The following is a 26,229-nucleotide window of genomic DNA, read 5'->3' as shown; positions in this document are numbered from 1 at the left end:
AATTAGCGTTTATACATGCTATGTATATATAATATATTATTATTTTAATATTATGTATTAAGGATTTATGCACCTACGTTAAATCAGGTTGTTATATTTTTATGTTTATGGATTTAAAAACTATTTAGACGCGCGTACCACACACACACACATATAGTGTATCAGCTAAATATAATTAGAATAATAGTATAGGTAGTATAGTATACGTCGTGCGTCTGTTCATCGCACCCGAATAAGTCCATTATTGTACGGGTTACAGTGTGATGACTGATAATAATATTATGCGAACGGACGTTTATCAGTCAGCTGACTCTATCAACCGCCGTTTTACCTATATGAATTGTACGCGGTGACCAGTATATTATAATGATATGATACACTGCAAACACACACGCACGCATAATGTATAATTTATAACATGTCATAATATAACGACGACTACCAGGAGCCGCCCAGAACATGATAACGCTTTCGTTGTAAATACGTATCGTTTGTGGTATTTTGTGGTACAATTTTATGCCGCACACGAACAGTTTGAAATAAAAATATTCATCATAATATTCTCTGTGCAGGTACTCTATGGTATAATGTAATATTATATTATAATGTAATATGATTGTACACTTTATTTGCAGGCATTTGGTCACGACGAGAACAGGAGCGCAGTTATTGTTTTCTTCCGAGTGGACTCGGTTCCGAGCTCTGACGAAGGAGACACTATAATAGAATGTCATACATCATCATTTATATCACAGCAGGTACGCGCCCTTTGTGTTTCCGATCTAAAATGTCTACGTCCGTTTTGCGATAATATCCCGTTTAGATCGCTAGTTTGTACTGGCATGGAATAATTGCGCCTGAAACAAAGTTTTTGATTAAGGTCAATAATATATCAATTGCACTCTTTATATTTTAAGGCCAGCTTACCACTTGCACTTGTATTCAAATTCGCTTACTTTCAGATACATGAAAATATTGTCGTTCGATATAATTCTATCAACATCATCAACATAAACAATATGTATACTAAATACTAAAATGCTTGAATATTAAATACGTATTTATTGATCAATTGATTACAAGTTAAAGTGACTGGTAATAATATATTTTATAATAATATCGGAAATGTTATGAAACGTTATTATTATTACGCACATTTGATCACGCAAGTAAAGTAACTTGTTAAATGTGAAGAAAAAAAATATTTATTTAATTATATCATATTATGTATTAATGCTAGCAACAAACATCGTTTAGTGTATTAATTTATTAAATAATTATAAATTTATGACTAATTAATAAGTTTTCCTGAAGTATTGTAAAATAAAAACTACCATTTGTGCTTGTCGTTGCAAAGCATATAAACCCATTCGGATCAATGTATCATTGATTTAAACAGAATTTTCAACAGGCTTAGGAGTTAGGTCTAACAAATGGTGTTGACATGGTTTAAAATGCTATATACGTTTTAAAAACTATTTCCTATTTTCGAATACTGCGTGTTCCAGAGGAAGTGCATTTCTTTGGATTTTTCTGTAAACATTTTGTTCTGTCATAATTATATTATCATATAAATGCGTGTCTTAGCTACTATTCATACCTATACCTAGATACGATTACAATACAGAGCTATATCGACAGATGCTCGAATAATGTTAACAGCTGTGTTTAACTGAACAGCCCGTTTCTAGGCGCTTATAATTTGGTCCAAACGAGTAATTATATGTTTTCAATCTGACGATATAATTTATCGATTGTCCCAAACGTGTTGTAGCTTTCTCCAATACTGTGCAGACCTCGAGTAGAAACCATCTCGGTATATTTATCGGCGAACAGTGTTTTCGCAAAACACTGGTGTTTATTATCTACTATATTATTTGCGTATAAAAACATATTGTTAATACAGTAGCGTGAGTGTTTTGAATTTTAATACTGAACGTCATCAATGGAGGACGTACAATTATTATGTGATATTGTGCCGTGTGATGTGCCTATTTACACTACTGTAAACGCCGTGATAATGTTAATTGCGACGGTTTTCGTTTTTTAACGCAGATTGCATGAAGCACAGAAACAATTTTGATCAAAATTAGACTAGTAGATTTTAAGATTACCCTTCACAAAAAAAACGTATCATATAGCTTTATACAATACAAAATGTAATATTATGACTTTTTTTTATTTTTAATTGAACAATATTACTATAAAAAATTAGTGACGAATGATGACTGTCGATGAATCAGATGTCATTCTTATAGAAAGTATTTCGAATATGTATTTCAATCTGTATTTAAAAATATTTCCCAGTTAGTATTTAAATGCAAACATAAATATTAAATACTACAAAAATTATTTTATGTTATAGTTATATAAAAATAAAAAGTAAGTATAAAATTAATTAATAAAAAAAAAATCTAATAAAATATCGAGTACATATTTTAGTAGGGACTCAAAAAAAAAAGTATAATAAATACTTGTTTCCGAAAGTATTTGAAATGCAAAAAAGGTGTTTAAATAGGTACCTACTTAACGAGTTATATCAAACGGTTAAACGAACATTAACCATTATGTATTATGTTGAAATTAAGCCCTATATTATACTGTGAAATACTTTCGTAACAAGATACGGTTTTCCGGAAAAAATAAATTATTTATATTTTTTATAAGGGTAGACGAGTGATACAAATTGTTTGTATTTTTCATTACAGTGATGCGTCTTAGAGTTGGCCCCCAGTGCACAGATGTTAAGGGTATACGAATGGCTTGATTCGGCTCCGTGAGTGCGCGTAGCATATATAGGAACGACACTTTTATCCGGAACGACAGACAGAAAGAGAGAAATAAAAACAAAAAGAAACTCCGGTCCGCATGTTATAAGATCGTGGAGTCTGCTTTCCGTGATATAATAATATATGGTTTACGCTCACACTGCGCGTCTCATTTTGACGCGTGCAATTTGTCCGACCGAATTGTTTTCGCTACTTTTCCGAGACTTCCGGAGGGGAAGTCGACAAGGATGGGTGGTACGGTTTAGACCCGCAGTGGTATTTCATTGCGTAAGTACGATGCGATCGTTAAGGTGAGATTTTGGGTCGTTATTATCGCGCGGAGACTCGTGGAGAAAACGACAAACGCTATGAATGTCAGACCGATAGTGGTCTATTAATAACGATTACGAAATGTATAGGTACAATATGTTTCCATGTATACATTATAGTATTATACATATTTCACCTATATTGGCAATATTAATCATTTGTGATGATAGATTTGTATACATTTCACACGACGTGTAAGCAATGATTATTATATTGTTATTATGACGTTTTTAGAACAGTCGAGGGCTCTTGTACGATTTTCGCAACCACTAAAATAAAGACGTTACTCGTATCTATTAAAAATTAGAAAAAATGGTTAAACATGGTTATAACTTGTACCTATATTGTGTTAAATTAATTGAACCCGTTTATAAATTGTAAAATCCTATTTTTTTTTTAAACAATATTTATTGGAACATTACGTCATATGGATACATAATAATAAATAACAACAATAATATAAGCAATAAAAACCTTTTGGTAATTTTTAATTATAATTATTTTTGTTTGCTTGCTTAATGGCCAAACAGTTGTCATAATAATATTTTACTGATTTAAAATAATAAAAAACCGTTTTTTAAGGAATTCAATATAGATAGTTTTATAAGTGCGTGCGGGTCAGGCAAATGTGTGCGTGGCAACAGATCATTATAGGAAGTGTGTGAAAGAAATATCGGAGTGCTCCTCCCGCACGCCACACGTCGTGCTTCTTCAAGTCGCCAGTGCGGCGTCTAGAGCGCGAATGGTAAAATAATGTATAATAAATAATAATATACTTACGTATTTGTATGTAGTTACAAAATTTTATATTTTGACTCAATAATGCAATACTGCAACTTTTGAAAACCAATTAAAATTCTTTAATATGTTTATTCTATATAGATATATCTACTCGAGTTCGAGCAGACCACATTTCAATATTTTTAATTTCAATTCCGATAACACACCGGCAAAGTCACTGCTATAATTGCACGAATTTATATATATTTATAACATAATTCGATACTAATCATTTTTAACTTACAACTCATTTAAAAAAAAAAGAAGATAATGTCAGCAGTTTCTGCAGCGAAACGTCGGCTAAATTAATTCCTATCATCATAATAATATAATATAATGTTCGTCGATGACGCTTGATATAGATTATAGAGAGCACACGCGTACATCATCATTGTCGCAGTAAATTATCACAGAGACAAAGTTGTTGTGACTATGATAATATAATTATTGAAGAATCAGCGGTGTTATATATTGTGTATTTTCAATAAGACGTAGTTTTTTTATTTTTTTTTATTTTTTGCGTCGACTAGTACAAATAAATAAAACTTTATAATTACACCCAAATAGCATCTAGTATCTACTAGATCTAATAAAATCTTTTCAAAGTGATACATTTTATATTGATAACTGGTAAGTATCGACAATTTTGTCATCGTCAGAATATTGTCGAACGTATTTTCTTGGGTGATTACTGATTGTACTGCTACTGCATTACTATCGAAACGCACTTAAACGTTAAAATGAAATACCATCATACCTATACGTTATGTATAATATCATATAGTTAGCGATCGGTCGTTTGGAACGAGAAAAATCAACCAAATGTGTGCTTGGAAAGGAACGATCGTGTAGGTATAAAAATACGACGACGTTTTAAACCGTAAAAAAGGAACGATTTTCGTGGTAATACAATATATATGTATATTTCGAATACTCCTTCGCGGGGTCGGGGCCCGTATTATGTGTGTGCTTCGTCGTTTTTTAATAGATTTACACGTAAACAAAAAAAAAAAAAACGGAAAAGATCGAGACGATAAAAAAATATTTAAAAAAAAAAACAAAAATGTAAAACTATTATTGAACACATGTGGATTTAAAAGAAAAAAAAATTATGTTGCCTGTCTGGCTGGTGTGTATAGAAGACCAACTCGTCAACGACCGTATTATACAAGCTATTATGCTCATCAACGTACACGTGTCTGGAAATCAGTGTATAATGACGTACTATATACGCGTTGACGAGCGTTTTGGTCGGAATTCGAATGAATAAGAGAACTAACGGACGAGACTTGTCTCCGCGCCCACGACTTTTATTGTATCGTTATTATATATCTATTATTATATCATTCAAATATTTCCGCGTCTACCACGTAAAAAATCTTCTTTCTCGCGTACGCCTTATAGTCTTTTTCGCTCTCAACATATTATATTATAATATGATATACATAAATATATTATATTATTGCTATTATTAATAAGAACACGAAACTGCGACAAGCATAATATAGGTATAATGTAGGTATAGTAATAATAATGATTTTGATGATATTGTTGTATTATTTTGTGACGTAGTTACATTACGCGATTTGGTTGATTTGTATTTGTATGTTACGACGAGACGAATTTTATACGTATTACAATGATAATATACAAAATAATTCACAAAGCATGACCAACCCCTTTTTTTCTTCAACATCACATTAATTTAATTTAAAATTTGTTTTTTTTTAATTTTTGAATATTTTAAATTTTTGTGATTTTTTATACTAGATAAGAATTATTATTCCGTGTATATGATACACATTTTTGATAACTCGTTTTTTATACAGTTAGATATTTAACGGATAATTTTTCGAAAATGTTAACGTATCAAAATTTAAGTGAATAGTTTTTAACTTTATTAATTTTGTGTATTACGGCTAATATTATTTTATCTATATTCTATAATTTATAAAAATGGTCCAAGTTAAATAAATATAGATCCAATATTACAATATCTGTTCTATATATTTTTTTTTTATCCTTAATAACTTGTATTTTTCGTAAACATTTATAACTGAAAAACTACTCGCTAAAATTTTAAAGAAGTTACATAAACATTTTTAAAAAAAAATCTCTAATTTACAGTAAAAAAGTAGGGAGAGGTGTTCTCATTCGAAAAATCAAAAATTTGTATCCATGTGCATATGCTCGGTGGAACACTCTTGTACATTCCAGTTAGGGCACGTATCTAACGCGAAAATGATACTAACTATAGGTAATATAATATCATTGCGGCCGATGCCGTAAAATTGGGTTGCTCGGTGGACGAGCGACGGTTATATACATATACGCGCGGCACAATACACACTGTAACTACGCGTTTAGTATAATAAAAATAATGATATTGTATAGTGGGTCGTTCGGGACTAAAATAATATAATATATAAAAGGGTTGAATAATGGGCCACCCACGAGGAGGCTGTACGAAATATATATATATATCTGTGTGTTATATGACTATATAAGATATATAGGTACCTACCGACAGTGCTGCACAATGATTGTGCTCGACCGGAGGGAGAAATTAGTTAACCAACAGTCGCCGCCGCCACCACCGCCTAGGGTAAACACACTCGGAAAACGAGAGAGGAACGAGCATCGATTATATATATATATATATATACTGTATATAAGTATACTCGTTATATGCACGTCAGTGTGTGTGTTGTGTGTGTGTGGGTGCCCGTCGAGTATATATATAGTGATAATAATATTAAAGTAATATATTATTATTATACACGCGGCCGACCACGGCGGCGACTATACGAAATATTATATACAAAACATGCATTCGGGTTCGTCACGTGTGTCTTTGTTACGCGACCTGGCACGATTCGAGAAGAGAAAAAAAATTCTGTGGTGTCGTCGTAAACCGTCGTGTTAGTAATATCTAATAATATTGTGGTATACTATCGTATTTAATGCATTCTACACCTTACGGTATAATATTTTTTAATAGTATATATAGATAAATATAAATAGGAAATACGAATCGTGATAGAGAAAAATGCCCAAAATTTTAGATAAGGACTTGATTTCTCCATAATATTAATTTTAAAAACGTGGGCCATAACTTCCCCTCTACACACACATACACACACACGCGCGCGCGCGCAACTATAGTTTTATCGATGTACGAATTCAGATAATTATATTGTTATTTACATAGATTACATATGATTTACATCCAATATCTATTTGATAAATACACAATACGTCAATACAGCACGAATATTGTGGTATATTATAGGTACATTACAGTCATATTTTATTCTCTTGCAACATTTTCAGATTATTTTGATGAAAATGTATATGTAGCTAAATCAAAATTCGAACGAGTTATTTCTGAGTTATTAACACATACATCATTTATTATACTATAGGGATAATAGTCCTCGGAAATGATTTTAGATAAATATAAAATAATAAAATGTATATACATTTATATTGAACTAGGTATTGATCATAATACACACGGATGATATTTACTAATTATAAAATTGTAATAAATTAATATTAATTATTAATGATTGCAATAGTTTTAAATTATCATAGACACTAATCAATATTATTATTAATATTAAATAAAGTTGATTTTAATTTAAAAAAAAATTGTTATTACCACAGTTTATCCCTTAACATTTAAGGTTTAAATGGTATGTAAACCTACTAATTTCAAAATAGTTTAAAGTGAGAATATTTAAAAATTCCAACACTCTGAATATGAAACGAATTCACTATTAAAAAAAAAATAGTTTTAAATATGCTCGGTGAATCATCTTGTACACGCATATATATATATATTATATATATTGTAAACAAAGGGAAATTACATTACATCTGCAGACACGAATAGACGTTTTCACTTCCAGCGCGTATAATATTATATTATAATATGACTTTCTGTAGGCTTTACAGCAGTCATCAGTTTCATTAAAAAAAATTAAAAAATAAAAAATAATAAAAAAATTAATAGTATGATAATATTGTAATGATGATAATTATTATAATTTGGTTCAATAAAACTTTGCACAAAGAAAATGGCAATCGTTGTGTGGAAAATGTTTCGCGCCTCTTCTACATTAATTAAAAATTTAAAACCAGTAATTAAGAGCTATTATTATGGTGCTTCAACGTAGCGAGGGACTGATGCGTGACTGATATTTGCCCAACTGAAAAGTAAAAACTACATTATTTTAATTATACCCTTACTTTCGATTTTTTTTATTGTCCGGAATTTTGTGGGTAATCGTCTAATAATTATAATGACTAATGAACTGTACTGGAGTTTTGACGTTCATGTTTATGTTATTGGTTGGATTGCACAATTACACAACAACTATTACCATCAAAATTATGTGTGGTACAATAATATTATTGAATAGAGACGCAGATAGAAATTTAATTTCATGTTTATGACCTAATCATCCTCACCACTAGGATATTAACAAAAATAAAATTTTGATATCATTCAAAACCATTTTACCTATGTTATAATCTAATATAAATATGAGAAGTTATATATACAATTATGTTAAGCCTTTTTTTTCGGTTTTATATATTTAAGTACACAAAGTTATAGCACCAATCTCCCGTGTTAAATTATGGTAATGAATAAAACAACTATTTGTTCTGATCGTTACATTAAAAACGAAACTTCCATATAGACGTGTGTAGGTATTATACAGGCGATACAGTTTCCGACAGTATAATACATTTTTGCATAGAACGTAGACGATTTGTTCACCTCTTTTATTCAGATTCAAGCGCGCTGAACGTTTCATCCGCAAGAAGTTCATTCTAAAGTTTTGATTAATATTGTTAAGTTTTTGAGTTTTCAAATCCTACACACTTCCGGTTAAGTACTTACGTAGAATATAACGGTATAATCTTAATATATATATAGCTTATATAAAATATATAATATGTAATATGATGTTATATGCATGTTTTTAAGTATATATTTAATAAAAAAAAAAAACTTTATAATATTATACAGTTTTATATATGAAACGGTTAGTAAGTTTTTGGACCATACAACTCTGTGTAATATCATATATATCATCACATTTTATATAATATTATATTAATATCATATACCTTTATTATTACAGCTAAAGTTAGAATTTTGTGACGTTTTAATTTTAATTTTTTGAGTATAAAAACAAAACGTAATAGTCATAATATAGTATATAGGTCCGTATATTTTGTTTTCGAATAACTTGCGATGTTCGAAAACGCGTTCTACTGGCCGGCAGGTGTTGTTATTCGCTATACGCGTAAACGAAGGCAAGCAGCTTAAAATAAGCTGGTGTGTGTATTATTATAACCAATAAATATATTTTAATATTATTATTTTAAGTATACGTTTGTAACGACGAACCATACGACGGACGTACACAGCATATAATAAGTATATATATACACACACGATGTATATTGTATATATGTGTGTGTGTGTGTGTGTGTGTGATATAGGTACATATTGTTTATGTAGATATGTAAACGTACTTAATTTAGTAACTGTGTATAGAAAAATATAATGGTTACACGTGGATACATTATATAGGTACACGCGATTATAATTTGCTCTGGAGAACCAGTACCAAGGTAACTCGATGACACACCCGGTGGCTGTGGCGTAGTTTATCGACACGTCTATATAATAATATAGTATATTCATGCGAACCACACATGCGGTGTATCAAATACTCGTTCCATCCGGTAGGCCTGGTCTCCTCTTCCGGTCTTGCGCGACAGAAAACATTATACAAATACATATATTATTTTACCATTTATACTGTATACAATATTATATAACAATAACATATAATAATAATATCACAACAATAATATACGTATGCGTACGATAAAGTGTTACCTATGGACTCGTGATGGTGTCGTATATCCACATGGTATGGATACCGGTAGTACTTGGCGTTTTTTAATTTCGAATTTGGCAATTGACGCTAAAACTTTATACGAACGAAAAATATAAATTGTATTATGTACCTATACCTACATGTGTTTATGTCGCACATACAATCATTACAATATGCAGTATTTAGTATAATAATAAAATATATATTGTAATGTATATTCACGATAGTATGTGAAAATGAATTGTTGAATGATGATACCTAAAATATTATGTTTACAAGGCGGGTCATCGGTCCTGCACTGTGTTATACAGCGTTAGTTAGCTATATGTATAGAATACCCTGCAAGTATAAAAAAATTAGGTCTACACTGCAAATATGTTAAACGACAAAAAAATAAAAGGGGGTGAACTATAGGGCGGACAGATATTTTGCTGAGTTCAGATACAATGGGGTAAACGGATAATATGTTAAGAGCTGAACAAAAAAGATTTTCGTGATTTGAAAAATGTATTCACATAATATAATATTATTATATATTAGAGTATTAAGTATTCTGATATTAAATCACCCCTTGACCAAACCCTATTAAACGCCATCGTAAGAGAGCCTCTGCGGCAAAATAAATAATAATACGCACACTGTATACACAAGGGTTTGTGTTCGTTGCATTTTTTAATAATTATTATTTTCATCTGATCCGAATCCACGAACGACATTGATGCTCTGCAGACTATTATAAACTGCGGCATGTAGTGTTTATCGGCGTAAAATTCCGAGTGCAAAAAAAAGTAATTATGTAAAATGCATAGGTACTGTATATTATTATGAATAATAACACGCTATACGCATATAGCCGCATGTGACAGGTATAGTATGATATCATTGCAGTAGTGTTGTTTTTGTGGGGTCATATTTGTATTTACGTAATAGTACGGCGGCGTAGATATTCGAGTAGGCATTTCCTTTTTATTTAAAATTGATTTTATTATTATTATTCCCACAGTCGATAGAGTCACAGTAACGAGCGCGTATAATATATAGGTATGATATACATGCTAAAATCGATATTTCCCATAAAATTCTATGTATATATATATATATAATTACATAATATATAGTATAATAATGTATATACTATTCTCTTTATAAGCGTTTCATTATTAATATTTTTCCACGCAATACATATACCATGTATCGTGCAACGATATTATGAAATAAACGGCGAAAAGCCGTAAGTTTACTTCTCTATATATGAGTATAAAGCAATAATATGATTATCGATAGAAAGTATTTTACTTCTCTTCGTCCTACGTGTTCGCGTAATACACATTTATGCACAGTTATTATTATATTATATTATTAAACTACTATTATTGCTATACTATTATTTCATGGGTATTATTATCATACCGTTTTATTTTCGTATAGATTTCGCGTTTAATGAAGTCCACACGTGTGGGTTAATGTGTACTTTAATATTGTTCATACATATTTATATACTATATTGGCTGTATATTATCCGACTTCGCTCGGAATAAATTTATTAAAACATAACACGCGGTGCTATATCGGTATATCTCGACGGATTTAATGTACTTTTAAATTCATTGGCAAATCAGCATCGGTGTACATCATCGCTTAGTGAACCGATTCAACCGAAGCGGGCCATTCGCCCGTGGCCAATTGGATAAAACACTTGGCATATTTTCGGCAAGGTTCGAACTACATTCAAAACTTTTCTGATATCTCTAAGAACAATTTCTAAAACTTTCGTGAAAATTGTTCAAGCGTAGTCTATATAAGCTACAAACAGACGGATATTGTTGAATGTTTGAATAACAAACAATTAAATATCATTTTCTTTTGTTTTAAAAAAAATCCCATATCAACAAGTGGCGGGTCGGCTAGTCCATAACATTTTTTCTTTTAAATTTTATTTCTGTAACCAACGGCAACCCTATATAAACAAAAAAAAATGTACGATTTTCGTTAGCCTAAATGAAATCAATTTATGAGCCATATTATATACATATAGTAACCTATAGGGGTTGGGTTCTAATATATTATACTTTGTTATTATATGATATATTTTTTCTTTGTTTATTCTTTTTTCTTGTCTTTCTATTAGTTTTATTTATGTATTGTTATCGCTATATCTGTAATAGCTTCCATGTATCTATAAGTATGTAATATGTTGTTAAAGGGCTTATGCCCGTTGATTAATATAAATAAATAAATATATATAATCGTGGCCCCGATTTTAGAATCAAATAGTGATGCAATCGACGTGAAATGTTAACAAAATACGCGAAAGCGTATAGTGCACAACGATACCGTTAAAATCGCGTAGCGCAGTGTTCCCCTAAGTGGGAGATAGAACTATCAAGGGGAGGAATGATATTACAATCTCGATTGGGGGTCATTGTATTATAAAAGTGGGCGGTGGCTGTTTCTATGTGAATTTTTCAATCTGAATTTTCCTTAAGTAGTTTCATTTATAGGAATATCATTATATGACTTATTGTACGTTTTACGTAGTTATATTATATTTTTATAATAATTATGCAGATAAGGTACTATCCACGCACATAATCATATTGAATGTGAATTTTGGAGAGACATCACGTACATTCATCTCATTAGGATAATATCAATTTTATTTATAATTTATAAACTAATATTACATATAATATAGGTACATTAACTTATTCGAAATTGCACACTTAAAATCTGTGTATTTTTTTAGGGCAAATTTTTAAGAGCCACTACAACTAAAATAACGTTGTCATGCAGACCAAAAAAGGCCATTTAAAAAAATTAATCATGAAGGTGGTGTAAGATTTTTGAATATCAAAAGGAGTGTCAAGTACAATTTTTGGTAAATACTGGTGTGACTTAGACATCTCTAAACTAACTATATAATAACTATTCCAATCGTAACTTTAATAAATAAAACTAAAATAACATTTTCACGTTTCTGTGATCTCCGTATATTATATCGTACATTACAATGGCAACATGTCTATGTCTACATATATATTATGTAAAATATGTCACCTTCTGTTCAAATACAAAATTCTGCGTAGATAATAATGGATTATATATTCTGATGACATTATTTAACTATATGATCTGAAGCAAATGTTATTTAGGTAAAATAATATTATAATGCGTTTTGTCGCGTCATAGATGCGTCAAAATAAAAACAAAGATAATAATACCTGCAATAACCTATTATTTTAAGTGCTGCACACACGAATTTTATATCTATATGATATTAAATTGGAACGTAGCATTATTTATTGTATTATTATATATTTATTTGCGTAGTATAAATTCAATTAACAAAATACGTTCACTGCACGTTGTAAGTATCAGACGTATCAGTGTGAATATCGTATGCTTACAAAGTTACAATAGTTGTAAAATATTATTTCAAAAATCGAGATTAATGTGTGCTTTTCGTGATCGTTTTTAATAAAAGTAATGGTGTGTTATAACATTATCACAAACCGTGACGAACGTCTCGTTGAACACGTTTTAATAAAATGTTGACGAATATTATACACCGTGTAATTTCGAAGGTACCGACTGCGCCACACAGAAGATAACGTCGTTATATTCATCACTCGTATGCCAACTTGCGAATGAGATATTATTATGGCCACGCGTATATAATATTTTAGAGCCCCGATGGTATTATATTAAAATAACAACAACGCGAAAGCTTAATCGAATATTTAGTCGGAATTAGAAATCAATGACTATAAGTAGCGGAAATGTATAATATAATTAATGCATATTGTACGCAATAATATGGCTGTCGAAGGTATCAAAACATAATATGGTTTTCAATTATCAATATTGCGAGTATTAATATGATTGTATATGAGACCAAAATATAGCCATTAGTACTCGCATATTGTATACAGAGTGATTTATTAAGCATCCAGGCCTATTCTTTTTTTTTCAATAACGCAGTTATTCAAATTCTAGTTCTTAGAAATTTTAAACGTCTACCAAATTGTGAACTAAAACTAAAAATAATAAAAACACAAAGGTTATATTTTCTAATTCTTAAGAGAGTTAAGATATTTTGTATTATTTATAAGGACTGTCATGTGGAAATACAAACTTCTATTTTTTAAACGAAAACAATCTTTTTTACTCAGTACATCAACATTTAAAAAATAGAAATATAATATTATATCCACTAAAAAATTAACAGTATAAGGGAGGTTTTCATTTTAAAAACAGAAGTTTATATTGTTACAAGACACTTCTTATCCAATACAAACAATTTTGAAAATTTTGAAAATATGGTATTTAAATATATATTTAACCAATAATAAAAATTTGAATAAATGTATTATTAAATGAAAAAATGGGAGTGACCATGCTTGGTAAATAACATTGTTATTATGTATACACTATACATATATATTACGATCAGTATATTATTCAAATCTAAATTATTGATAATATTATTATCGTGTGAGAAAATAGTAACTTGTACTTGGTCGGGATTCGTTTACCTAATTTATCAAATAGGTACGTCGAGTTATGCGTTGCGTGTTTTCGACCACCTATAATATAATATTATAAACGCTTATATTATATTATTATTATATCGTACTGAATACTGATGATGCCTTCTAAATGGTTTACTGTGAGAATTACGTATTTAATTTTCTTAATGTAAAACGAAAACGGAATAAATCGTATCTCGCGCTACTCTTGTAACTGAATATTGGTATCTATACATAATACTACCTATATTATTATAGAACATCTCAACACTTTAATAATATAATTTGTATGAACCTTATATTACATATATTATGCGGCTTGATGGATGCCAACTTTCCTCTTTTATTTTAATTAATATTATTATATCAGGTATGATATTTTACTCGAATAGAATCTTTTCATTAAAATATTATAATTACAGCAACAGCACATCATATCGATTATCCATTCAACCTTTACTTATTCAATATAAAAACTGGTCAGTTTCGATTCCCATGTACAACGCACATTCGTCTACAGGCGTTCGAAAGTATATACCTATAATGCAAAATAATGTTAGAATACAATACGGACGATCGATATAATATAATATTATATCGTATTGTATATTTGTTTGCAGATTTTTGAAAGGTCATAAAGCATGTTGTTATAATAGTTGCTATATTGGTTTATGGTTATACGCCGACTGCAGTTGATTAGCGTGAAATTCCGATCGTATCTTTTGACCACGACGATATTCGTGAATAAAAACACACGAAGAAAAAAAACAACTCAGGCCGAGTAAAAAAATAACATTTCCGATATCGTATACAAATGATCGTAAGTACGTATATAAGTATATGCTGCGACGAATATTAATTTATTCACCTGCTTATAATATCGTTAAACGTATCGTATACGATATAAATACATAATATACATATGTATATATATATATATTATAAATAATTTAATACACACCGCATACAAGGTGACATTTTTTTCCGTAGAATACTACGCACTCTTCAGATAATGTCAATAATTTAATAATAATACGCTTAGCCGACACATCCCTATTATGGTCACTGCTATTATACTAAGGCACTATAATATCGTTGTTTAAACATAATATTCGTTTTAAATACCGTATCAATGATAAACTATATTTGTGTTATGGTAACCAACTTAAATATTGAAATAGTTCTGCTTGAAAATACGCAATAAAAAATAATGGGCGTGGCTTATATAATTATATTTACATATTATAGGCAAAACGATCATATCTGTAGTTAAAAAAAAACACTAAATACCTCCCTCACGTATACTGCTGTTGTATAGTTTTGTCGTGAAATTTAATATATACTTACAATAATATGCAATTCATCTGCCATTAAAATGTTCATCTTCATCGGTTTTGATAATAATAACGTGATGTTTGATTATGATGGTACTTCGATGGATAATGGATAACGATAAACACGAAATCGTAGACTATAGCCGTGAGATGCCGTCGCTGTATTTATTTCGTTTTTCCCAAAATGCAAACCTATATAATAAACATTCTATGGTATTGAAATTTAAAAGACCACATTATAAAAGTCTTTTGAATTTTAAATTTTCTGAAAATACGGTTTTCGGCGGAATAATAGTATAGGTGAATATTTAAAAAAATATATATTATAATAAAAAATAAACTGATACATTACAATATGTGTATAATAATATGATTAGATGTGTATTCGTCCAACTAAAAACGTGTATTTGCATAGCTTAATCAATAGAAATTCAAATTTTATGTAGCTATAAAATGACTACCTATATAATATAACCCTAAAAACTTTTAAACCGCATTGGCTTCGCATCTCATTAATATTATTGTTAAATTCGAAATATTACCACTACCTAATAAATATATATATAGTATACTATTATTATTTAGAATATTGGATATGACGATACTAAACTAAAATACCAATATCTACATATTTTTTCACCTTATAAAAACAGTTATGATATGTTAATGTTTTGACAGAAATCCAATATTACAATAAACCGTTTTGGTGTTGGATCGATTCGAAACTCATCGGATTATCGATTGGTTTGCATTATGGTGCAATAATCTAATATATTTATTTTAATTAAAAATTCATCGATCATTTATGTACAATTATATAATACTATCATATAGCATTTTATGTTCGATTCATCTCGAGTTACTTTCCTGAGGTTTGTCACGCCACAATTATTATTAGTGATCAAAACAAAATGTAATAAATGATAATATTATAATATAATGTCGAGTGATATTCGTCATTTAATACGGTGCCTGTTCGTACGACGCAGTTTTTTGTTGTACAAGTATAATACAGTAGAAATACGAGAAAAATCGCATTTTTTAATTTTCGCTTTCAAAATGTTATAGTGTAGCCTGTTATGGTATAATATGGACTATTAAAAGTCAAAACGTATAATATTATATAGCTGAACTGAAACCTGTTGTCGTCCGAGTGGTTTCGAAAGGAAAACAAATTATTATAATGTTACGGATTTTTATTTGTTAATTACACATCCTACGTACGTACGTAGTACGTATTTTTGCTGGCGACGTGATTACACGTTTTACCTTGGGATAGGTCGGGGCAAGACGCCGGGAGTACCCGAGAGGCCGAGACGTTTACGAGCGCGGGTTCTTTGGAAACGCACGATCCGGAACAAAAAAAAACTTTGTTCACATAAAAACACGGAGCCTGAGGTGTTTTAATAATGTTTGTGGGTGTCTTAAACTTTTGTTCCGCCGTGCGATTGTGTATAATTATATTTCCGACGAGTCAGATTTCATTTACTCACCATAAAAACAAAATGTTCAATAATCGTTATAAGTTGAATTTCAGTCTTACAGAAAAAAATATTTTTACTTAGTATGTAACTTAACAAGGTTTTGATTTGAGAAGACTTGACGTTGTTTACATTTTTATAAAAACCGTAAAAAGCGCGACAATAAGTTTTTTTTACAGATTTAAATAGGTTTAAGCATAAGTATATCTCACGCTTTTAGTTGTTTGATTTTATTTAGTATAATATTTTACGCATATAGTTTAGCACTATTTTCAGACATAAAATTTTATGACAGAATGATATTATTTACTCGCACGATTTATTATATGTAATGTTATTAAATATTAGCTAATAGCCACGCAATTATATAATTATACCAAAATCGTAAGTTAACACTGGTGATTATTTACTCGACGGAGTTTAGGTAAATGGATCTATACATTTTATTGTTTAATTTATATTTTATGATTTGAAAATAGTATGCATTAAATAGTTTATTTTTATTATACATTTTGATCGAGAATCAGAAATAATTGCATTAAACGTGTAACATATAATATGTAGATACATAATGTATGTTTATTATAGAGTAAATATTACATAACCACTTCAGACATACATAAATACTTAAGATAAATACTAATAACACATTATAATTCTATAAGATGAATTCATTTTATGCAGTGACAATTAACGGTATTCGAGTATATTAAATATTAATACCTGTATAATATAATTTTATACCTTGAAAGTAATAGAATTAATAAGTATGAATTATTTAATAATAATATTCATAAATAGTTAGTTGTTCCCACTATTTTACAATTTGAAATTATTTTTGATTAAAATTAATGATTAATATGAAAATATATTTTAAAAATATTATTAATTTTCTTTTGGCAAAGTTTGAAACATTTTAAAAAGTAGTTTCCTTACTTTTTTAATGCGAAAGAATAAGAAAGAATAAGAAACAAAAGTTTTGTCAAAAGTTAAATTAAAAATTGTCTTAACAATTATATCTATTTGTTCAGCACCGATTACACAGGACTAAAAAGATAAAAAATGTTATATTAATATTTTTCATCAATCATAATAAAATATAATAGTATGCACATATCGCATAAATTATTTTATATGTACGTAAATCATGTAATATGATACGAGTATAATATGATTAACTATGATTATTGATTATGAATTTTTAAATAATATTAAGTTATTCTAAAATATAAAAATGTACATTCTGATTTTCAGGAAAAAATCAATTTTTAAAAGTTATGTGATATTACAATCGTAAGTGTAAGGTTTCTTGCCTAATCGTTTAACTTTTTTTATCTGATTGCTAGCACGTGTTGTAATAGAGTTTAACTTGTATTTGATCAATAACATATTTTAAGTACAAGAAAACATTTCATTGTTAATCACATTACTCACATTTAATTTAATATTAACTTAAACGATTCATGGATTTAATTAAACGAACTAAAATGAAAATATTGAAAATAATATTACAATACAACATAATGTTCATAAAAATTACGAATGAGGGTAAATTCTCAACTGTAGAGTGGAAATACATACTTTGATAAAAGTACAATACGTTATGTATCTACTGACTACAGTTACACATACCATATTATTTTTGTGAAACAATTAAGTTATATTATGTTATTTCAATTATTTATTGCTACAATTTAATGCGATATATATATTATGTGGTCACAAGTTACTACCATTGTAAGATGTATTTTTTGTATTTTTAAACGCTCATATTATTTTAAGAGCGAATTTTTGTTTTTCGATAATTGAGATTTTTAACTATGTAATATTAGTAATACATAATATTACCAAATATATTATACATTTATATATTAATATTATTATGTATTATCATTAATTATGTATTTATAAAAACAAATGCTTTAACTTTGCTAAAGAAAATTGTCAAAATATTGTTGATAGTTGTATTAGATTTAGGTGAAAATATCTGTGGACGTTTTGAATGCTAGATTCGCTAAAATCGATATACAACTGTTGTTTTAAATAAAATAATATATTGCAATGACATAATTTAACGGACTTGATTATATGGATCTCTATTTAGTTGACATAAATTCACCTGTCGGCAACTTCTCGCTCAACGTCGTCTCCAATATAATATATAACTATAACCTATACACAATAATTTTACGTCGAAGTTTCAAACAAGTTTTCGTATTAAACGCATTTGTAGATCGTAAATTGTATGATCGATTGCCTTTACCCGTCGTACTTTGCAGATGATATATCTGTGCTGATACTCACTTGCGTTCTTAATAATACATTTTACAGTATGAAAAAGTAAATAAGTTTTGACTTTTCGAATAACAGACAACAGTCGACGTAAAGTATTATATTATGGTACGTTTAGAGCGGAAGCTTGGGAACAACGCAGTTATTTTATTATAGTACACGTTATGCTTTCGAGTTTATTCAACGAGATAACGTTTCTGAAACTCAAAATGGATGTTTATTCTTTCAGGAATTCTATTTGTTGCGCCTTTGTTTCTGAAAAACGAAAAGAAATTAGTACACGCTTGTTACAAGAATGTCAAACTTATTATTAGTATCATTAATAAATATCATAATATAATATTGTTCGTTGAATTCGCAAATAATTTTAAACAGCTTTTTTTTGTATCAAAATATGTTCGGCGTACAAGAAACAAGCGGTAAGATGAACAATATTGTAATATATAATATCTAATTATTATGTCGAAGGTATGACGTAACGCTTTCTCGGATGATGTAAAAATGCAATTACATTCAATTTTCAATTGTTAATGATATTGGGTGGGTATTGAAGCCGTTAAAAATATCGCAGTTGGCACCTTTTACGTAATGCGCGCGTTCAATATTATTCGCTATTTATTAAAATATTGCAATTATTATATACTACAAGTACGCGCAACGGAATTGTAGAAAACTTTTGGTGCGATACATTTATTGTACGACTTAGCACGTTTTTAGTTAGAGACGATATCGGTTGCATAAGCATGTTGACGGCGGCGGCAGGGTGGGTAGCAGTGAGATCTATGATCTGCGGCCTATTATATTTTACTAATTCACATGACTAAATTCTGAAAATTATCTTTGAGTATTAGTTTAATATCTATATACTTTTATATAATCAATTATAAAATATTTTTGTTACCTATAACTTATATTAAAACATACACAATATGATGAACATTCAACACCTCATTGATAAGAACCAATCGACCATCTTGTAGTTTTATATATTATAATATATGAATCATTGTTATAAGCTTAACTAAACTAAAGTTAAGTTTCATTAAAATTAATATTTAAAGCATAATAAGACAAGACTGATTATAGTGCTCAGATGAGAATATTCACAAACATATGCAACTTATAATATCGATATTAACGATGACGTTATCGAAACTTTTAAAATTATAATAGGTACAATGCAATCAACGATTTACATTGTAAACTACAACTTCTATTTTTTACATTGTCTACCATTTGTTGTAGATAAATTTCGAATGTATTAATTTAAAATTAATAAATTATAACATTCAATTTAAAAACATTATTAATCAGAGTGTTTTAGTCGAGTTAAATTATTTACTTATCACAAGATTATACATGTACCTTACTATTGTGTAACTTTGTCAGTTTCTAAATCTATAACAAGTTCGGACCATGATTTTTATGAAAAAGAAAAATTTTTTTAGATTAATATATTAATAATAATTATTATTATCAAGAGAATAGGAGAATTTATACAATTATAAATTTACATTTTGTCTCCCTAACTAGTAACTTTGAAGGTCTATAATCTATATAACATGTCTATATGATCGATTGTGTTTGGCACACACCGACAATTACTGTTTTTAATCGTCTATAAAAACATACATTATTTTCGTATAGTCGTTTCGATTAAAAACTATTCATTATTGAGGATTGTATTTAAAAAAATATCGCCAATGGAGTTTGACTTTTTTCATTGCCCTGTGAATGATGCGTGTCCAAGGACATGTAATAATATTATGTTGAAATATATCATATATATTATTATAATATTATACTATTTGTGTTGTATATAATGAAGTCATTTCATTCGCATTCACGTGATTATATCTGGTAATATATTTATCGGTATCATATTTTTACTATTTTTTATTTAAAGTTCGCTAAAAATTTAAATTTTAAAGTTATCATTTTTTAGAAATCTGAAAATCAAGATTATATACTTAAATTTAAAATTTTAGACTTTATTGGTCTTACAATCATGTTTGTTATGTGTTTTATAGTATTTTTATGTTATATATTATGAGGATTTTAAGTCTCTTATTTTGTCTTATAATTTGCAATTTTCACTTTTATTTTTATTAAATCCAAAAATTTGGTCCAGTTGCCGAGTGGGTCCACATATTATTATAGGTCGACCCTTTAGCCATTGTTCGTAATACAACATATCTGCAAATAAATATGAGACGAAAATGATCCATCAGTAAGACGAGTAAAACGCATGATTTAAGATAAACGGGTTACAAATCGACACGTTGAATAAAATAAAGCCGTAAAATTCGAACCAAAATTTTTCAATTTTAAACAGCTGATTATTAGTGTAAGAATGGTAGTTAATGTTCTTGCGGTGGAAAATAAAATAATTATTGTCATCTAATTGTCATAATTTAATTAATTGCTCACCACAATTCTGAAAAATCGCCCACTGATATGCTAAAATTAATAAATTCACATAATATGCTATTACTATAGTTGCTTCTTTAAATTACCCAAAATATTATGCATTTATAAAATTTCATTTTTTGTTTTAGATTAAAATTTACAACGATATTATTATTATAAAGAATAAAGAGAAATATTTTTAAGCATAATTTTATTTTTAATATGCTATTATAGCTTAAAATTCCTTATTTGTATTACGCGTACCTATGCGTTTCAAAATGTCTATTCCATGTTTTAATTTCTTTATTATTATTTACTCAACAATTAAATTAAAAATATGAAAAAAGGATTTTTCTAAATTTTTAAAGTTAGATGTTTTGTCCTTGAATCGTGGGTAATGTACCCTTGAATGAGACTACGTGTGCGTTCTACAGACGACGGACCCACCGTCGCGACAGCTCCGACCTTCGAACGAATTTTGGCAATGCATATTATATATGTATCCGCGGGCGGCTATACATTTAGAAATAGGTCCCACCTACGACAGAGATCCGACTACCGATGTGTGTGTGTGTATGCTATATACTATATATGTATATATATAGTGTTCCGGATCCGTCTGCGTACACTAAAACGCGGTGTGCTCAGACTTAGGGGTCTGGGAAAAAAATCTAATTAGTGGTTTCTCTCTTCCCTCTCACGTCTCTCGCTCACCACATCCCCGAGTCCCGTCGCGACGGCGGCGGCAGACATATGGCGTGTTCGAAAGGGAACCGCCGCCGCCGGTCGTTTCGATTTCTACCGTTAATGGATTTCTCCTTTGAAGTGCTTGCCGATCGATATTATATACACGTAGTTATGTGTATAGTATATATAAGCGTTCACAGAAAACAATATAAAATATATATTATATATATATATATATATATTAAGTGCGTTTCGCGCTCGTGTACATTTATAATATAAATTATCGGACGTGTGCGTTATCTAAACACGTGTCCCTCCGTCGCCGTGTGACGTTCGGAGGGCTTTTAATTCGACTGCAGCTAACTGCTGCTGTGCGCCTGCGACCTTTTGTGTTTCGAGAAATAATCGCCTACACACATTATATATATATATATATAATAGACGAGGACGGATATAATATTATACAATATATAACGTAAACGCGCGTATAAGCCCTCGCCCGACCGGAACAACGGTGCGAGCACGCACACTCGCGCATTCATATATAGGTACGCCTGAAACAACGGCTAGGCGAAGTCGTCGGGCGGGCGCGCGCGTCAACACCGGAACCAGTTTTATTGGTGCGTATTTCGGGTTTTTTTTATCATTATTTATTATTATTATACCACCGTGTTTCGGTGTAGGGTGGGGTGGGGGGAGTCGATGGCGAAGTTTTACACACAAGTTTTCGGGGCGGCGGGGGGTGGGCCGACAGCTGCAAACGCGGTAATCGGAACTCGGGCACGCGACAGCAGCTGGTTATCAGCTGTCCGTCCCGCGTGTATATTATATTATTATTATACGTGCGCGCCCGGCATCTGCCGCTCGGAAGAGTCCTATACGCGCCGACTGTACACAATATTATTATACGTATTATGCGTTCCCCGGCACCGCGAGGCTTTCCGGTTTTCGGCAAAGGTCCTCATCTCGCCGCACATCCACCGTTATCGGGTCTCTGCGCGCCCACTGGGTCACCGACACGCATGCGGCAATAATTTAACATTATTATATGTACTCGACGATGAAGGAATATGACGTACACGGTTTTATTTTTTTAGACATTTTTTACCGACCGTTTTGGTCCGCTCGTCGATTCCGCTGTCGTATATATTATAATATTATGTAAACGCGTACGCGCGCGTTGTATTCGATCACACGTGTAAAAAGATCGGCGAGTCCCCCATTTTTTTTTTCCATACATAAATACATTTCGGATGACAGAAACCCTCTCGCTTTATCGCGCGCAGATGCGCGTGCGTTTGCGCCCCTCGTCTGCGAAACACAATGTATATATACAAAATTATACACGAAAGCTGCACACGACGGCCGCGGCCGTGCACGTACAGTCGCCAGCGATTCGTGCATGTGTATGTGTGCAGCTCGCGCGAATAATACATGCCGAATAGAGAGAGTGACTAGCGGAGAGAAAAATATTATGTCCGTACTTAAACGTATATTCTACAATCACGTATACTCGTGTTTATATATATATATAATATAATATATATACAATATACATATTATACATTATAATATGTATATACAATATACATATTATACATTATAACATTAATGGCGATTTGCTGTCGTTTAAAATGTGTTCGCCTGAAAATATATTAATATGCGACACAATACTATATAATACGTATTATCGTCTACGAAATATACCTAATGATAATAATATATAAATACTACCGTGAAACGCAACAATTTTTATATTTCATTATTTTCCCGCATAGTAAAAATTTAAAAATGAGAATTTTTAATATGATAAAAAACAACCTTGTTTATCGGGTTTATCCATACATTGACATTGCATTGAGAAAAGTATTATGTACCCAACAACAAATATTGTTCAAATGAACGGTCTTCCTCTATATATTCGAGAGAGTAATAAGAGCTATTCGAGATCAACAATGAATGAAGAGATTAAATTAATTGACTGTTCTAAGTATAGAAACGGATATCATAAATAAATTGAATTACAAATAAGATGTCGAGAATAATATTACAAACATTGTATTGTATTAATTTTTGTAATTTTTTGTTTAGCATATAATTTATGCTTATTAATATTATATGATCTGTGAGATTAACAAATTATACATCCGAAATATAAATAAATCATTGAAACACTATACATTTATTAAAATTATTCGATTAAAGTAGCTTAATTTTTTTAATTTTTTGGTGGGAGGGGAGGACAAGCGAAGGTGTACAAATATGGTCGATTCGGGACACAATAACATATGCAAATACGGCGCTGATAATATGCGTACACATAGTACGTGTAGTGAAGCGCCGATGGACCACCTAGACATGATACATTTAATATCTTCTTCGTGTACTGGTATTTTCATATTATTATACAAGGCATAATGTAACATACTTTTATATTATGTTATTATATAATATACATTCAAAATTTCAAATTTTCAACGGATATCGAATTTTATTCGATATTTAATATATTGTGCCTTAAAGTCGTATATCGTGCATATTATTTATATACACTTTAGTACTATACTACATAATAATATATAGATAAAATACGATTTTGCTGCACGAGTGAAGCATCCGTATCGCAACAAAAATCACGATTTCAATCCGTTTGAAGTCAGATACAACGTTTTTTTAACCACCGTTATATGACATTTAATATACGATTTTTATTACATCACATAATACATGTTAAGGTTTTCGCAGAACGTACGTATTATAATATCATGTACCCGATACCAGCTACTCTGTAATACCTACGTTTGTTTTTATTATATTTAATGCAGTCAAGTCTGCCTTTTTTTTTTTATTCGACTATAATATTATAATACAGTGAACCTCTGTACATAAATAATATGATAAGTGTACACACGGTTGCTTTGAACAAAAAATTATTATTTTTAATTTGTCGAGCTTTTTATACATAATCATATTCTTAGTCATGTTTCAAACTCTATTCATGTTTACCCGACCATACTGAGCGCAGAATACAATAATTATATCGCATTCACCATTCACAACGCGTATGATAGGTGTATACACATATTATGATATGTACCTATTATAAATTCTGAGCTTTGACGAATAAAGGGTCAGGTATGCTTTTATTTAAATACATTATAACCACAATTATATATTTTTTAATTACTTGACTTTAATACTCGTGTGCGCATTACGCAAAGTTTGTGTATTTAAAATACAATAATTACAATACTTGACTTGACCGTCTGTAATTATACACTTAGCTATGATGCAAGTTCTTTGAATTTATTAAATAATTTATTTCAACGAGTAAACTATAATATAAAATAATATGATTTGTGGAGATCCAAATGATTTGATGGAATCCAAATTTTACGAACATTTGAACAAAGTTATCGAAACGAAAAAGACTAACAGTACTTTTATTAGTAAATCTAAATATTATGAAATAATTAATTTATATAAATCAACTGAAGCTAGAGAAGAAAACCAATTCAAAATTAATGAAAAAATAGTTCCAAAGAAACAATTGGTTTAACTACCAATCCTTTTTTCACTGTATTTCATTTTCTCTCACATGATTCGCAAAAATTTAAATATGACATTATTGTTTCTCTAGTTATATTTTTAAATTTTATATTTATTTCATATTCCATACGATTTCTACCACCGTG

General features: G+C 29.8%; 1 long non-coding RNA gene across 1 annotated transcript in view; it reads right to left on the bottom strand.

The window, feature by feature from the left end:
* Window positions 1–595: 595 nt before the first annotated feature.
* Window positions 596–26,229, bottom strand: part of LOC132917673 (uncharacterized) — a 47,986-nt gene continuing 22,352 nt past the window's right edge. The window contains exons 3-4 of the long non-coding RNA XR_009660319.1: window positions 15,679–15,857; window positions 596–857 (exon numbers count right to left, since the gene is read on the bottom strand). This is a non-coding gene — a long non-coding RNA (uncharacterized LOC132917673). The remainder of the gene's footprint in view (window positions 858–15,678; window positions 15,858–26,229) is intronic.

The sequence above is a fragment of the Rhopalosiphum padi genome, chromosome 1, assembly GCF_020882245.1.
Source record: "Rhopalosiphum padi isolate XX-2018 chromosome 1, ASM2088224v1, whole genome shotgun sequence".
Lineage (NCBI taxonomy): Eukaryota > Metazoa > Arthropoda > Insecta > Hemiptera > Aphididae > Rhopalosiphum > Rhopalosiphum padi.
Note: the sequence above shows the minus strand (reverse complement) of the source record. Positions and strands in the feature narration are given on the sequence as shown.